The following is a 16,122-nucleotide window of genomic DNA, read 5'->3' on the forward strand; positions in this document are numbered from 1 at the left end:
CATATCCGTTAATATCTGCCAAACATGATTATAAGTAGGATCCCAATAATACTTTGAAACTATGGAGTATCAACATGTGATAACAATTAAATCCTAATTAAGATTGACTGGATAGGGTATATAAAGTCTCAGGGTAATGGTAAACAAGTTGCTTGAGAAAGGCTGAGGATACAGCTGAAACGCATAGCAGAGTAGAGAAAACGTTGGTGTCCCATCAAAGTTGCCATACACTAAAGGCCGACACTCCCCACATGTCACGTGATCGTTTTGTCTGACACACAAGCTGAACGGTTTTGTGGCGCTCATAACTTTCAAAGATGGAAAAGGAGATGATCAGAGGCTATAACCAAAAAGAGAGCTAATACAAGCAAAGAGGCTTAAAGGTTCTTATTGGGACCCAATGGCATTTTCCGGTATTTGCAACACAGATAATCTGGAAGTCTGCCATACTTATACAAATCTTATATAAACTGTTCGCATTAAGTTGACAGATATTGAAAACTGAATTTTAAAGTGAAGGATAATGAACTCTCCAATGGAATTCCTTTAACAGACATTTTTAGGTTTTATTCCGCTAGGATAGATTCGTAATGATACTGACCCAGGTCACATGTAAGGTTTATTTATTTACTCTTTTTAAGATTTTATACTTCATGGTATTAGATCAAGGTATATTGGTTTGAAATTTAATACAGTTATGAAATCAAAAGGCAAAGATTCTATGTTCTGAATGTATATCCAAATGTTATGGGTATTTAGGCGCATCTAAATATTTTTTTGTATTCTAAAGATTCTTAATATAATGCAATTTTAGGTTTTATTGGTGTTCAGTTTTAGATGCTGAATATAGTATAATTTTCAGCTAAATTAGAGCGCACTTCGGTGGTAGTTAATTTATTTTTCACATTGATGCTCCCTAACCTACTTAGATATGCTTTTCAATAAAAGATACCAAGAGAATGAAGCAAACTTAATAACAAAAGTAAATTGGAAAGTTGTTTAAAACTGAATGCTCTTTCTGAAAAATGAAATTTACAACACATTTTAAATGCTTGAATTAAAGCAACATGAAATTCATAGCATATATCAGTAACTAAGCCCTACAATGCAAAAGGAATGTTTTAAAATAATTTAACACTGTCATTTTTGTTAACAAAATTACAAGTTTTCCTTGAAAAACCTAGAGGAATTCAGATGTCTGGCCTCCTTTGGCCATTTATGGTCAGATATAAAAAAGCAATCACTTTTGCAGCAGGAGATCTCTCTTCTTAGTCAAAAGGGCATTCAGTACTGCTTTTAATTCTGAAAAGTGAAAAAAAAAGACTTGCAGCGGGCAGCATTGTAGTTCAGGGACACACCCCATTGAGTGTTGTTTCACTTATCTGCTTTGCTGCAGCCAATTAGGAACAGCTATCAATGAAGTCCTGCACTGATAAAGCAATCAGTGCACAGAATGCTGCAGGATTAAAGTAATTCATTCCACAGAAGCAATCCAGCTTCTCTGGTGGCAGTGTGAAAATATTAGCTGGAGCAGTGTCATGAAAAGTGAGTTAATTTTTCAACATTTTTTTTTCAATATATCTTGAAAATTAGGCAAATGTCGTTAACAAAATGATTATCCTTTACTAAAAACTTACGCCTAGATTACGAGTCTTGCATTAGCCTTAAAAAGCAGCGTTGAGAGGTCCCAACGCTGCTTTTTAACGACCGCTGGTATTATGAGTCAGGCAGGTACAGGTGTACCGCTCACTTTTCTTCCGCGACTCAAGGCTACCGCAAATCCCCTTACGTCAATTGCGTATCCTATCTTTTTAATGGGACTTGCATAACTCCGGTATTACGAGTCTTGGAAGAAGTGAGCGGTACAGCCTCTACCTCCAAGACTCCTACCGCATTTAAAAGTCAGTAGTTAAGAGTTTTTATGGGCTAACGCCGGAACATAAAACTCTTAACTAAAGTGCTAAAAAGTACACTAACACCCATAAACTACCTATTAACCCCTAAACCGAGGCCCCCCCCACATCGCAAACACTAAAATAAAATTTTTTAACTCCTAATCTGCCGACCGGACATCGCCGCCACCTACATTATACCTATGAACCCCTAATCTGCTGCCCCTAACATCGCCGACACCTACATTATATTTATTAACCCCTAATCTGCCCCCCCAATGTCGCCAACACCTACCTACATTTATTAACCCCTAATATTCCGACCCCAGCGTCGCCGCTGCTATAATAAATGTATTAACCCCTAAATCTAAGTCTACAATATAACTAATAGTTACATTTGTAGCTAGCTTAGGGTTTATATTTATTTTACAGGCAACTTTGTATTTATTTTAACAAGGTACAATAGTTAATAAATAATTATTAACTATTTAATAACTACCTAGCTAAAATAAGTACAAAATTACCTGTAAAATAAATCCTAACCTAAGTTAGAATTACACCTAACACTACACTATCATTAAACTAATTACCTAAACTACCTACAATTAATTACAATTAAATGAAATAAACTAAATTACGGGAAAAAACCCCACAAAATTACAGAAGAAAAAAAAATTACAAGAATTTTAAACTAATTACACCTATTCTAATCCCCCTAACAAAATAAAAAAGCCCCCCAAAATAAAAAGCCCTACCCTACACTAAATTACAAATAGCCTTTAAGGTAGGAAAAATCCTATTGGCTGATGTAATCAGTCAATCGGATTGAAGTTCAATCCGATTGGCTGATCCAATCAGCCAATAGGATTTACCTTGCATTCTATTGGCTGTTCCAATCAGCCAATAGAATGTGAGGTCAATCCTATTGGCTGATTGGATCAGCCAATCGGATTGAACTTCAATCCTATTGGCTGATATCTATTTATAAATACTTAGAATAGAACATATTCTGCTATGTGCAGAGCATTGGAAACTTTATTAAATATTAATATTGCATAAATATGATTTTACATGTTTTCATCTATTTAACTGCAAACGCTCCAATATATATATATATATATATATATATATATATATATATATAAAAAGAAGCAAAGGGAAAGTCACTCACAGGGTCTTGCAAAAAGATACAGTATTTATTTTGACGTTTCAGGTGTTACCCCTTTCTCAAAAAACAGCAGTGTGAAACAGTATACTCACCCCCCTTAAATACCCCTCCACAGCAAACAATCAGTGTGGCAAACACCCTGGCACCCGGAAGTAAAACCACGTCACATGACACAAGGTCAAGCCCCGTTGGCATAGCAACCAGAAGTTCAGTAGTGTAAACCAAGTGAAAGTTAAAAACATAGTGAAAGTTAAAAACACAAAAAAACAGATTGTTAGGAGCAATATACAAATACAAACATGGGTTTAAACAAAAAATGTTAACAACCAAACAAGCAGTAGTATATTATCATGCTGATAGCATTAATCACCAGGGTGACCGTAATCACACAGCATAAATACACGTAGCCATATACAGCCTCAACCATATCATATCATAAAGTACAGGTAATGAACTACTGGACAATTTTCGGAGCCCAGGTATAGAACTACCAATTGTCCAGTAGTTCATTACCTGTACTTTATGATATGATATGGTTGAGGTATCAGTAAAACACAAGTTAAAACATTGAAGCAGTTACTTCCATATAGTGAAAACAGTCTGGTTTGCAAGTGATCTAGCAAGGATCAATATTAGCCCCAAACAGCGTGTATAACATCACCAGATAGCTCCGGGTTATTCCTTACGCGCTTCGAAGGTGTCTTCCTTCTTCATCAGAGGATTTGTATATATATATATATATATATACATAAATATATATATAAATGTGTGTGTGTACATAAAATATAAAATGTATTTATGTATTTATATGTGTATATGTCTGTAAATACATATATAAAGATATAAATACATATGTATATACAGTAAGTAAGTGAGTACACCCCTCACATTGTTGTAAATATTTTATTATATCTTTTCATGCGACTACACTGAAGAAATGACACTTTGCTACAATGTAAAGTAGTGAGTGTACAGCCTGTATAACAGTGTAAATTTGCTGTCCCCTCAAAATAACTCAACACACAGCCATTAATGTCTAAACCGTTGGCAGCAAAAGTGAGTTCACCCCTAAGTGGAAATGTCCAAATTGGGCCCAAAGTGTCAATATATTTTGTGTGGCCACCATTATTTTCCAGCACTGCCTTAACCTTCTGGGACATGGAGTTCACCAGAGCTTCACAGGTTGCCACTGGAGTTCTCTTCCACTCCTCCATGACGACATCACTAAGCTGGTGGATGTTAGAGACCTTGCGCTCCCCCACCTCCCGTTTGAGGATGCCCCACAGATGCTCAATAGAGTTTAGGTCTGAAAACATGCTTTACCCTCAGCTTCTTTAGCAGGCAGTAGTCATCTTGGAGGTGTGTTTGGGGTCTCTATCATGTTGGAATACTGCCCTGCGGCCCAGTCTCTGAAGGGAGGGGATCATGCTCTGCTTCAGTATGTCACAATACATGTTGGCATTCATGGTTCCCTTAATGAACTGTAGCTCCCCAGTGCCGGCAGCACTCATGCAGGCCCAGACCATGACACTCCCACCACCATGTTTGACTGTAGGCAAGACACACTTGTCTTTGTACTCCTCACCTGGTTGCTGCCACACACACTTGACACCATCTGAACCAAATAAGTTTATCTTGGTCTCATCGGACCACAGGACATGGTTCCAGTAATCCATATCCTTAGTCTGCTTATCTTCAGCAAACTGTTTGCAGGCTTTCCAATACATCATCTTTAGGAGAGGCATCCTTCTGTAACGAAAGCCATGTAGACCAATTTGATGTAGTGTGCGGCGTATGGTCTGATCCCTGACAGGCTGACCCACCAGCCCTTCAACCTCTGCAGCAATGCTGGCAGCACTCATACATCTATTTCCCAAAGAAAACCTCTGGATATGACGCTGAGCACGTGCACTCAACTTTTTTGGTCGACCATGGCGAGGCCTGTTCTGAGTGGAACCTGTCCTGTGAAACCGCTGTATGGTCTTGCCCACCATGCTGCAGCTCAGTGTCAGGGTCTTGGCAATCTTCTTATAGCCTAGGCCATCTTTATGTAGAGCAACAATTCTTTTTTTCAGATCCTCAGAGAGTTATTGCCATGAGGAGCCATGTTGAGCCTCTAGTGACCAGTATAAGATAGTGTGAGAGCAATAACACCAAATTTAACACACCTGCTCCCAATTCACACCTGAGACCTTGTAACACTAATGAGGTAAAATGGCTAATTGGGCCCAATTGGGACATTTCCACTTAGGGGTGTACTCACTTTTTTAGACATTAATGGCTGTGTGTTGAGTTATTTTAAGGGGACAGCAAATTAACACTGTTATACAGGCTGTGCACTCACTACTTTACATTGTAGCAAAGTGTCATTTCTTCAGTGTAGTCACATGAAAAGATATAATAAAATATTTACAAAAATGTGAAGGGTGTACTCACTTTTGTGAGATACTGTATATATATATATATATATATATATATATACAGACACACACACACACACACACATATTTAGATATGTATATGTATGCATCTATATGTGAAAGCCCTTTGCCTGCTTTTTTTTCTCTAACACCTGAGACCTCATATATTTGAGCCCTTATAACTTTTGTATGCAATATTTTTTGTGAATATATTTTATTAGATAGTGTTAATATGAGTGTAAGTGTACGTTCTAATGTATTTTTGATGTGTTTTGTGATACTTTTTAGTTTTTCCACACAGTTACCCAGAGCTCTGAAGTCGCGGTAATCATTCTAGTGTAAATCGCAATTGCGCTGAAGTGATCGCGTTTTCTTTCAACTTGTAAAAAACAGTGGTAAGTTCGACGAGTGCAAAACCCTGCGATAAACCCCTTATCGCTCCACTCGTAATCTGGTCTATAGACTTTTGTAACTTTACTTTTTAAGCAAAAGTGTATGCTTTAAATAGTTAAATCATAATTGTCAGGCCTAGAGTAGCTGCCCTGCCCTGCTTATATTTTACCATTTTGGAAGGTAAGTTAAGGCTACATTTCCAAACTGTATCAGACATAAACAGGACAGTTATGATATTAATATAGAAGATAAAACATATAAAATTGCATCTCCATAAAAGTTTTCCCATTCTTTTTGCTGTGTGTTCTGTTTAAAATAAGAAGTTAGCAACGCTCTGAGTCAGCGTATCCGACTTCAGCACAATATCTGAATGGAGATAGTTCAGCACTTGCATAGCTTGAAAGCACTTATCAACACGTGCACACCAGCCTCAGATACTGATAACGCTCTCATTTAAAAAAAAAAAACGTGTTTTTGAAAGCGAAGAGTACAATAGAAAAACATGTTTTGTATAGCAAGTGTCAGACAGTGAGATTGTGTGCATGTAAATGTTATTAGTTCCGCTGTATTTGTCATTCATTGCTGTAAAGCCCACATGGATGGATCACACATATGAAACACAGATCTGCTGTACAACTAAAATTCAGCACACACTGAACCGCACAGAAAACCGGAGTTACTGTAATCAGATCAGTTCCAGACAGGTTCATTTACTCACCTATTCTTGCTATTGGTATGAAAAATAAAATATTGTACGTCTCAGCATTTTAAGCTGAGTTAGTGGAAGGACCATACCAATAGCGAACCTACTCAACTGAGGAACCTGGTGTAATATTTTTTGTTGTTGGGCCTGCCAAGGGTAACTCAGTAGTAAGCAATAGTAGATGGATAGATAGATAGATAGATATATAGATAAATTATAGCTAGATAGATAAATGATAGATAGATAGATAGATAGATAGATAGACAGATAGCTAAATGATAGATAGATAGATAGATAGATAGATAGATAGATAATAGCAATATAGATAGATTGATAGATAGATAGATAGATAGATAGATAGATAAATGATAGATAGATAGCTAAATGATAGATAGCTAAATGATAGATAGATAGATAGATAGATAGATAGATAGATAGATAGATAGATAGATAGATATATAGATAGATAAGTGATAGCTAGATAGATAGATAAATGATAGATAGATAGATAGATAGATAAATGATAGATTGATAAATTATAGATAGATAGATAGATAGATAGATAGATAGATAGATAAATGATAGATATATAGATAGATAGATAGATAAATTATAGATAGATATATAGATAGATAGATAGATAGATAGATAGATGCTGCACCATTGGTAGTTCCGCCCCTGGACTATACATATTGCAAAGTATAATCATGAGCAGATGTTCAACACCAGTGTCTAGAACTAGAACTATCTGTATAACATATCAGGCCAGTTGCTCTCTAAACTGTTCTTCTGCTTTCTGAATTGTTTCTTGCTGACATTAGAACCTCAAAGCAAGCTAAGCATCTGCCTATAATCAAATGACATGTTTACCTTAATTGTGACTTTATCACCAAGTGCAGTGTGTATATATATATTTGCTTCATAAGGTACAATGCAATAATGATATGACAGGTAGAGAAAAAAACATTGTGTTTGTGTATGTAGGGGAACAAATTAGTATATAGGCTTCCTTAAAGGGACAGTTTACACCAGAATTTTTATTCTTTTAAAAGATAGATAATCCCTTTATTACCCATTCCCCAGTTTTGCATAACCAACAGTTATATTAATGTACTTTTTAACTATGTGATTAACTTGTATCTAAGCATCTTCTGACAGCCCTCTGATTACATTACTTTTTATTTATTATCTATTGACTTGCATTTAAGCTAATTAGTGCTGTGTTGTGCTGACTCTTAAATTACTCAATGGGTATATTAATATAACAATGTTTGTTGAATAAAGCTGGGGAATGGGTAGTAAAGGTATTGTCTATCTTTTTAAACAATAACAATTTTAGTGTTGACTGTCCCTTTAAATCTTTAAATTGATATGAAGCTCAAAAATAAGATTTGCTTCTTTCTTTAATATCCTTTGTTGAATGAGCAGCAATGCACTACTGGAAGTTAGCTGAGCATATCAAACGAACCAATGACAAGAGGCATGTACGTGCATCATCTAAGCAGCAGCTAGCTCCCAGTAGTGCATTGCTGCTTCTGAGCAGTAATTTGGGACATTGTTTAAACTTGAAAGTTTAATTATGACTTTACTGTTTCCTTAAATGGGTCTGGTGGATGTATAGTATCTTGAAAAACTATTAACAAAAAAATAAATGTTATATATATATATCTATATCTATATCTATATCTATATCTATATATATATATATATATATATATATATATATATATATATATATATATATATATATATATATATAAACATGTTGGCACACAGAGCTGTGACTGTGAGACATTCATAGCACCACAGGATATGATACAATTTTTTACTCTTCAATTGTTTTTTAACACCAACAATTAAAAGAAAGTAATGATAATTATATAGATTATAGAAGGTTTATTTTTTAACAATTTTAAATGGATTCTAAGTAGTGATATAGTAAGCATTTGAATATGGCTCATTATTATGATTTGAAATCATTTTTAAAACTGTAGACTGAAATTATTACTTTCAATTCCTCATACATCAGATGGACACCATACAAAGTACAAATTATTTTCGTTATTATATTACCTTCCAAGGGATACTAAGCATTTTCATGTGACAAATGCTTGAAATTCATTTAAAAATATTTCCTCACAGAGCATACAATATTATCACAATCAAGGAATTAGAGTTTGTTTACCTGAAGGGGTTGTATAATCCTTATGGTGAACTTTCAGAATGCTTTAAACACTTTTTATAGCTATTTTTTTTTTTTCAATTTGATGTGACATTAAAATCTCTATATAATGCATAGGTTGAAAATAAGAGGCATTTTAAATTTAAATAGCATACTTACCTTAAAGGGACATGAAACCCAATTTTTTTCTTTCATGATTTAGAAAGAGCATGTCATTTTAAACAACTTTTTAATTTACTTATATTATCTAATTTGCTTCATTCTCTTGATATCACTTGCTGAAAAGCATATCTAGATATGCTCAGTAGCTGCTGGTTGGTTGCTGCACATAAAGGCATTGTGTGATTGGCTCACACATGTACATTGCTATTTCTTCAACAAAGGATATCTAAAGAATTGAGCCAATTAGATAATAGAAGTAAATTGAAAAGTTGTTTAAAATTGCATGCCCTATCTGAATCATGAAAGTTTAATTTTGACTAGACTGTCCCTTTAAGATTAAAAAAAACTCTGGTGTTGGTCTGGAAAGCACCAAAGGCAATGAGGTCTCCAGTGCTTTCCACTGCCCTCAGGTACAGACATCATATCAGCTAAGATCATAAGTGCAACTATAGAGCCTTTTTTGTTAGATAAATATCCTATTTCAATTTAAAAATGGCTCTTATTTCCACATTATTCAAGTATTATGAAGGTAAATATATGTGATTTTAAAATATAAACATTTAAAATAAAGATACTGTTTTGTAAAATTCATGTTCCTCATAGACACTATGAAAACAGCTATCAAAATGTATGAAAATCAATGTTCAAATGTTAAAGGGACAGTCAAGGCAAAATTAAACTTTCATGATTCTGATAGGGCATGTCATTTTAAACAACTTTCCATTTTACTTTTATCATCAAATTTGCTTTGTTCACTTGATATTCTTTGTTGAAAGCTAAACCTAGGTAGAAAATTATTTCTTAGCTGTTGAAGGCTGCCTCTTATCTTAGTGCATTTTGACAGTTTTTCACAGTTATACAGTGCTAGTTAACGTCTGTTATATAAATAGCATTGTGCTCACTCCCATGGAGTTATTTATGAGTCAGCACTGACAGGCTTAAATGCAAGTCTGTCAAAAGAACTGAGATAAGGGGGCAGTCTGCAGAGGCTTAGATTTAAGGTAATCACAGAGGTAAAAAGTGTATTAATACACTATCTAGACCTAATACATCATTTTGATGACTTGGTTGTAGATTTACCAATGTCTGTCCGACATGATATGCTGTAGCGTATCATGTCCGACAGACATCGCTGAATGCCGACAGCATACGCTGTTGGCATTTATTATTGCACAAGCAGTTCACCAGAACTGCTTGTGCAATGCCGCCCCCTGCAGATTCGCGGCCAATCGGCCCCTAGCAGGGGATGTCATTCAGCCCGATCGTATAGGATTGGGCGGATTGAAGACCGCAGCCTCAGAGGCAGCGGACAAATTATGGAGCAGCGGTCTTTATAACTGCTGTTTCCGGCGAGCCTGAAGGCTCACGCGGAAACAAGGGGAACAAGGGCTATTCAGCCCTTGTTAAAGCTACCCCTTATTGTTGTATACCAGAGTTGTAAGAAGTACATGAAACATTTAAATATTCATCATTTGTTAGGAGTTGAAAATGGCCACCAAGCTCCGCCTACCTATTGCGTTTATATTTTGGTATGTTAAGATTCTCCAACCATGATCGACTCTTAAATAAGCTTTCCTACTTGCATGCGCTGATTTGTGCATGTGCAATTTGAAATAGCTAACTAAAAATTTTAAACGTGAACTGCTAAACTTTCATTTAAGAAAACAACTTGCTGGACAAAAAGAAAGCTGTGGGCGGATCTTGGCAGCCATTTTCGTCTGCTAACAAACGATTATTTAAACGTTTCATGTACTTCTTACAAGCTTATAGATGTGGAACCGGTTGCAAGATGCTTTTCTGGTATGCAACAATAAGTAATAAAGAATAAGTATTAGGTCTAGACCGCCACTTTAATATAACAGTGTTGGCTATACAAAACTGTGTAATGGGTTATAAACAGATTATCTATCTTTTTAAACAATATAAATATTCAAGTAGACTGTCCCTTTAATATCTCCATTTTTTTTGTTCCCCCCCCCAAACAGAATTTAGCTTTAAAAAATGTGAAATTAGCATTCCGCTATAGAAATATTCAGCAATAAAAGCTAATGTCAAGGGGATTGTTAATTCTGTTATTCAAATTACATTTTTTAGATATTCTCATAATAAGCAGTTTCTTAGAAAAATAATTTCAAAGTAACAACAATTATGTATTGTAAATGTGTATTTATGCAGCATCACTTCCTGAGAGCTAGAAACATAATCCCCTGCTAGGACACATATGGGTTATTTGCGATGGTATAACATATCATTGTTTGAGCAGAAATCACCATAAACCCTTAGTTATTTGGTAGTTCTTCAGAAGTGGAGTTTTCAGGGGTGGAATGTCCGCTCACAGTCCTAGTGAACTATTCCAGCCCATTCTTCTGTTTAGTTTGGTTTCCTTTAGCTTACAACAGGGATGGCCAACTGGCAGCCCAAGGGCCTCATGCTGCCTTGTGCAATAGTTTTTGCGGTCCCAGGGAAAAAAAACAGGAAAACATAAAAAAAAATGTGTGCTTTGGGTGGCCAAGACTCAGGGGAAACAGAAGATGAGGGTGCCCTGCAACTTTACCTAAAGCTCCTTATTATTCAATCCCCTTGTAAATATTATTTGTGTTTAATAATCATACATTTGGCTTCTAAATATTGACTTGTGGCCCCTTGTGTTAGGAAGTTAGCCATCGCTGGCAGACAATTAAGCAGGCTGCATTTGTTTCAGCGGCTAGTTCTCTTTTTAAATTGCTCTTTGAGAAGCAGATCAACATGGCTTTATGCCTGATCATACAAGTGCCAACCTTCTTTCAGGAATACATTCATTTGTCCTGTTTGTTGTGTTCCAGAGATCATAGGTAAAAAGACACATAAAGCAGCAGAATGTGATTCATACACCCAGGTAGTATGTATGTGTGTCAGAAATAAATGCAAACAAATAGATTGATATTGCTTTAATACTTTTACTTCTATCCTATGATATATACACACAGATTTGTTTATTTCAGTAGGTGACTAAGGCTTTCCAGTCTGGACATAGCGAAGAATTCATTATACATTGTAGTTTATATTTTGTACAGAAATGAGCATGAAACTCATTATTGTAAGACCATATACATTGTTACTAACAATACATGCCTAATCTTTTATTTATTTCTTTGAACTGTGCTTCTGTTTTTTTTTCCTCCCATAAATTGTCACAGATTGACAACAAAAATGGTGATGGCTATGAATAATTGATTTAATTCATAATATCAGAGCCTATGACATTATTCAATATGTTTTTAGCGGTTGTATCCAAGGCACAACATCTTGTGTTTTAGAAAGAGCAGAGTCAATAGATTTGAAAAAGATTATCAACTTGTTAGTTCTAAATGTGATCTGATTACTAACAAAATCATAAAGGGGACTAATCTAACTGTGTTTGGAAAAATGGATTAATTTAAAAGTTTTGACTGCTTTAAGTGATAACTCATATCATGCATGTCACCTCCTGGTGATATTGCAGTAGGCTACATGTATCTTCCTCCTGCACATGCGCCAAGTCCTGATGAAGCTATGTAGCAAATTAAACAGAGGGAGAATGTGCATACTCACAGCAGGCCTTGTACTAGCAGTGGGTACTGATAGTGTACATTGTAAAAGTATTCACAAAATCAGTCACTACTTTTAAAAGAAGCATTTTAACAAACACAACTTTATTGCAAACATATTTCGACTTTAATTTAAAATGCACTATTGCACATTTGTGACCCTTTAATAAAATAAAGCCATAGCACCACAAATATCTTCAAAGGATATTATCTTTATTCAACAGAAAACATGCAACATTTAGGCCTCATAGGCCCTAATCATGCAATTTGCATGATTGAGGCTTAGGAGGCCAAAATTTCACGTTTTCTTTTGAATAAAGGTAATATCCTTTGAAGATATTTGTGGTTCTGTGGCTTTAATTTATGGATTGATGCTCTATATGAGAGGGGAATGCCGTAACCCCTGCTACGTGCACCTACCACAAGATTGGAACTAAGAAAAATTGTGTTCAGTGCTGGGACTATTTATAATTTGTGCTCCTTTAAGGAGACATTGGGGCATATGTATCAAGCTCCGAATGGAGCTTGATGCCCCGTGTTTCTGGCGAGTCTGCAGGCTCGCCAGAAACAGCAGTTATGAAGCAGCGGTCACAAAGACCGCTGCTCCATAACCTGTCTGCCTGCTCTGAGCAGGCGGACACACATCGCCACAATACAACCCGATCGAGTACGATCGGGTTGATTGACACCCCCCTGCTGGCGGCCCATTGGCCGCGAGTCTGCAGGGGGCGGCGTTGCACTAGCAGCTGTTGTGAGCTGCTGGTGCAATGCTGAATACGGCAAATTCAGCAAGGTCTGGCGGACCTGATCCGCAGTGTTGGATCAGGTCCACCAGACCTTGATAACTAGAGGCCATTGCCTAATAATGAGAGATTACATAATAACTAAAACTTGGAATAATTAAACGTTATATGTCTGTTATGTTTGCTTGACGCAACTTATGTATTTCTGGTGTGTACTCTCCATGAGTTCATCAAAATACACTCCTCCCTCAGTTCATAGGGATTGTCATAGGGTATTTTACTAGATTTGTGAGTACACGACTGGGCAGCTGCTCATGCTCAGTAAAGACAAAAGTGTGACATCACCAGTATGAGTCTGCATAGTCAGTGAACATTCCCCTGCACCAGAGGTGACATATTTGACTGTTTAACAGTTGCACATATGGACGTCCTAACAGCATAGCAGCTTCTATGAACCGTGGGTACAAGTGTAAATAGCTAACATGGAAATAAAATGTGCAAATATAACTGATATATTCTTTAAAGTGCAATAATTTAGTTTAAGTATGCACTCTAAAGTCATGTTGTCTAATGCCTCCTTAGCTGCCCTGTTAATTAAACGATGAATTCTTAGCTGAATCTGCATCCATTATCAGGAATGTGCCAAATGCTACAGTTAATTTATAAAGCACAGAAACACAATTCTAAAGAACACAAACTAAGATATGTTTTATTATGTATTATTTACCTGTACTGTCTTACAATGTTATGTCCATGTACCTTTTTTTTCCTTCTACAGATCTGACCACATTTCTTTACTTTATCAATGTGTAAAGAGCTTTCAAAAAAACCTTTATATACAGTGGAAGTTTGTACATATGTATATACAAATATGGTGTAATTGCTTCATCAGTGCCATCATTAAATAAAAAAGTTTTAATGTCTGTATGGAGTATCCACTTCTCAAGCATTGTCTATGAAAGTATAAAAGGAGATGCTCTAGCTATACACTGTTAAGCACAACTGGAATTGTATTTACTGTATGGTTGTAGTAAAATTTCATGTGTCTGTATGGAAGATCAGCGATGTGTATAAATCTCTGGTCCTGAGGCTTAGCAGAAAATGTGTGATATTTTGCAACATTTGAAAGCTGGAGCTGTAATGTTAATTAATGTAAGGTAGGTCACAACGCCCCCTGAGACGACATTTGGGGCAGGGTAGCACATTTCAGTTCAGTATCATGGATGAATCCACTTCAAATGTGACGAGAATGAGAGAAAAGATCCTACTCGGGCCCCGTTGCAAGGGAATATTGAGCGGATGCATGTCGTACGTCGAGTGGTCATCTTTAGGAAGCACTAGAAATATATTAATAAAAGCATGCACCCAAAAGTGTTGAGAGAGAAGGTTGTGACCAGAACTGCGACCAGTTTCAATGGTATTTACAATGATGTGCATTCCCCTTGTCCTTAACAGCATAGGAAGTGGAATTACAGCAGGCCTCTGTGGGTAAATTTTCAGTCCAAAAATGAAGAGAATTACATTGACTGAAGTCCCTGGGAGCAGAGTGGGGGAGCTCTCACAGTAAGCTGCCCGACTTTACTTGACCTGCAAATAAAAAAAGAGTACTTCAGCTTTATTTACAGCAAGACTGTTATGATTCAATGACATGCCAGTTACTTAAACTAAAAAATGTCATATTTGACCATTCTGATGGGAACAAATTGTCATGGTTTTGATTTATGCTATACTGGTGCCAGTTAGTGTTTAAAGGTATACTATAGTCCCAATCAAAATCTATTTCCCTTGATACACCTGTAAAAATCACACACATATCTGTGATATAAATAAATAACATTTACGTGTTTAAATGCCAAACCTCTAGTCTTTTTCCTTTGCCTTTTGTACATATTGGCCAATAAGCACCCAAATATGGCTGCAAGGTGTTAAGTATTCCTCATCAGTTCATGCATATAATTCAGTTGTCAAAATGTTAAGCTTTGAGTAAAATTATGTTACAGATATGGCTGATATTTAAGGGTCTATGAAGGAAAATAGATTTATAGTTTGCCTATAATGTTGTTTTTAGCTAAGACTTTGAGAAAGTGACTTCCTCTAGGAAAGTATATCCTTGTAATGAGATAACGTAGTGAGTGATACCTGAAGGAAATCAAGTTGGCTGCAGTTAATGATGCCTTTTAGTGGATTCAACTATAATTTGGCTTCACACATAATTTGTAGAACCACATATATAATTTGTTCTTACAAAAGCTTTGCAATTCAGCTGTGAAGAACAATTATTGTGGTCCTGTAATAGGCATCATTAACTACTGCCCCACCAGGTTATTAATGTAACATTTTACTGAGTGAAATAGCAATAAAACATATACAGTATATATATCTATCTTCAAGTGCAAATATTAGAGAGATACATTTAAACAAGAAAAAATTGTATTCTATTTTTCAAACATAATGGAGTTAGTACATTTACAAGAACCATAAAAAACAGGCTAAACAGTCACAGTGTCATTTCACTAAGTAACTATAATTTGTCTATAAAAGGGGAGTTTATATTCTATTTTAAAAAGGGATAAAAACAGAACTGAATTTAAAAGATTCCCTATATACTTTAAAGTAAATTAATAAAATGTTTAAAAGCATTTTAAGGGGGTATAGAATATAACTCCAACCTGGAAAGAATAAAGTTATTGTTTTTTTCCACAAACTTAACAACCCCATTTACATATATGAAGTTTCTACCCATGCACATTTTCTGTTAGTATTGTAGTAACAGTTAACCTCACCCCAACATATCTTAATTGGTTATTTTAATTTGTGTAATTCCAAAAATACTTTTTGCAACCAAGTAAACACAGCTGGTGAGCCAATCAGGAGTGGCAGTTGCTAATCAGCA

The 16,122-nt window shown here is 35.7% G+C and overlaps 1 long non-coding RNA gene across 1 annotated transcript in view; it reads right to left on the minus strand.

Annotated features, from left to right (window-relative positions):
* Positions 1–11,832: 11,832 nt before the first annotated feature.
* Positions 11,833–16,122, minus strand: part of LOC128642133 (uncharacterized) — a 76,980-nt gene continuing 72,690 nt past the window's right edge. Inside the window, exon 2 of the long non-coding RNA XR_008399627.1 lies at positions 11,833–14,816. This is a non-coding gene — a long non-coding RNA (uncharacterized LOC128642133). The remainder of the gene's footprint in view (positions 14,817–16,122) is intronic.

Source organism: Bombina bombina, chromosome 1 (assembly GCF_027579735.1).
Source record: "Bombina bombina isolate aBomBom1 chromosome 1, aBomBom1.pri, whole genome shotgun sequence".
Lineage (NCBI taxonomy): Eukaryota > Metazoa > Chordata > Amphibia > Anura > Bombinatoridae > Bombina > Bombina bombina.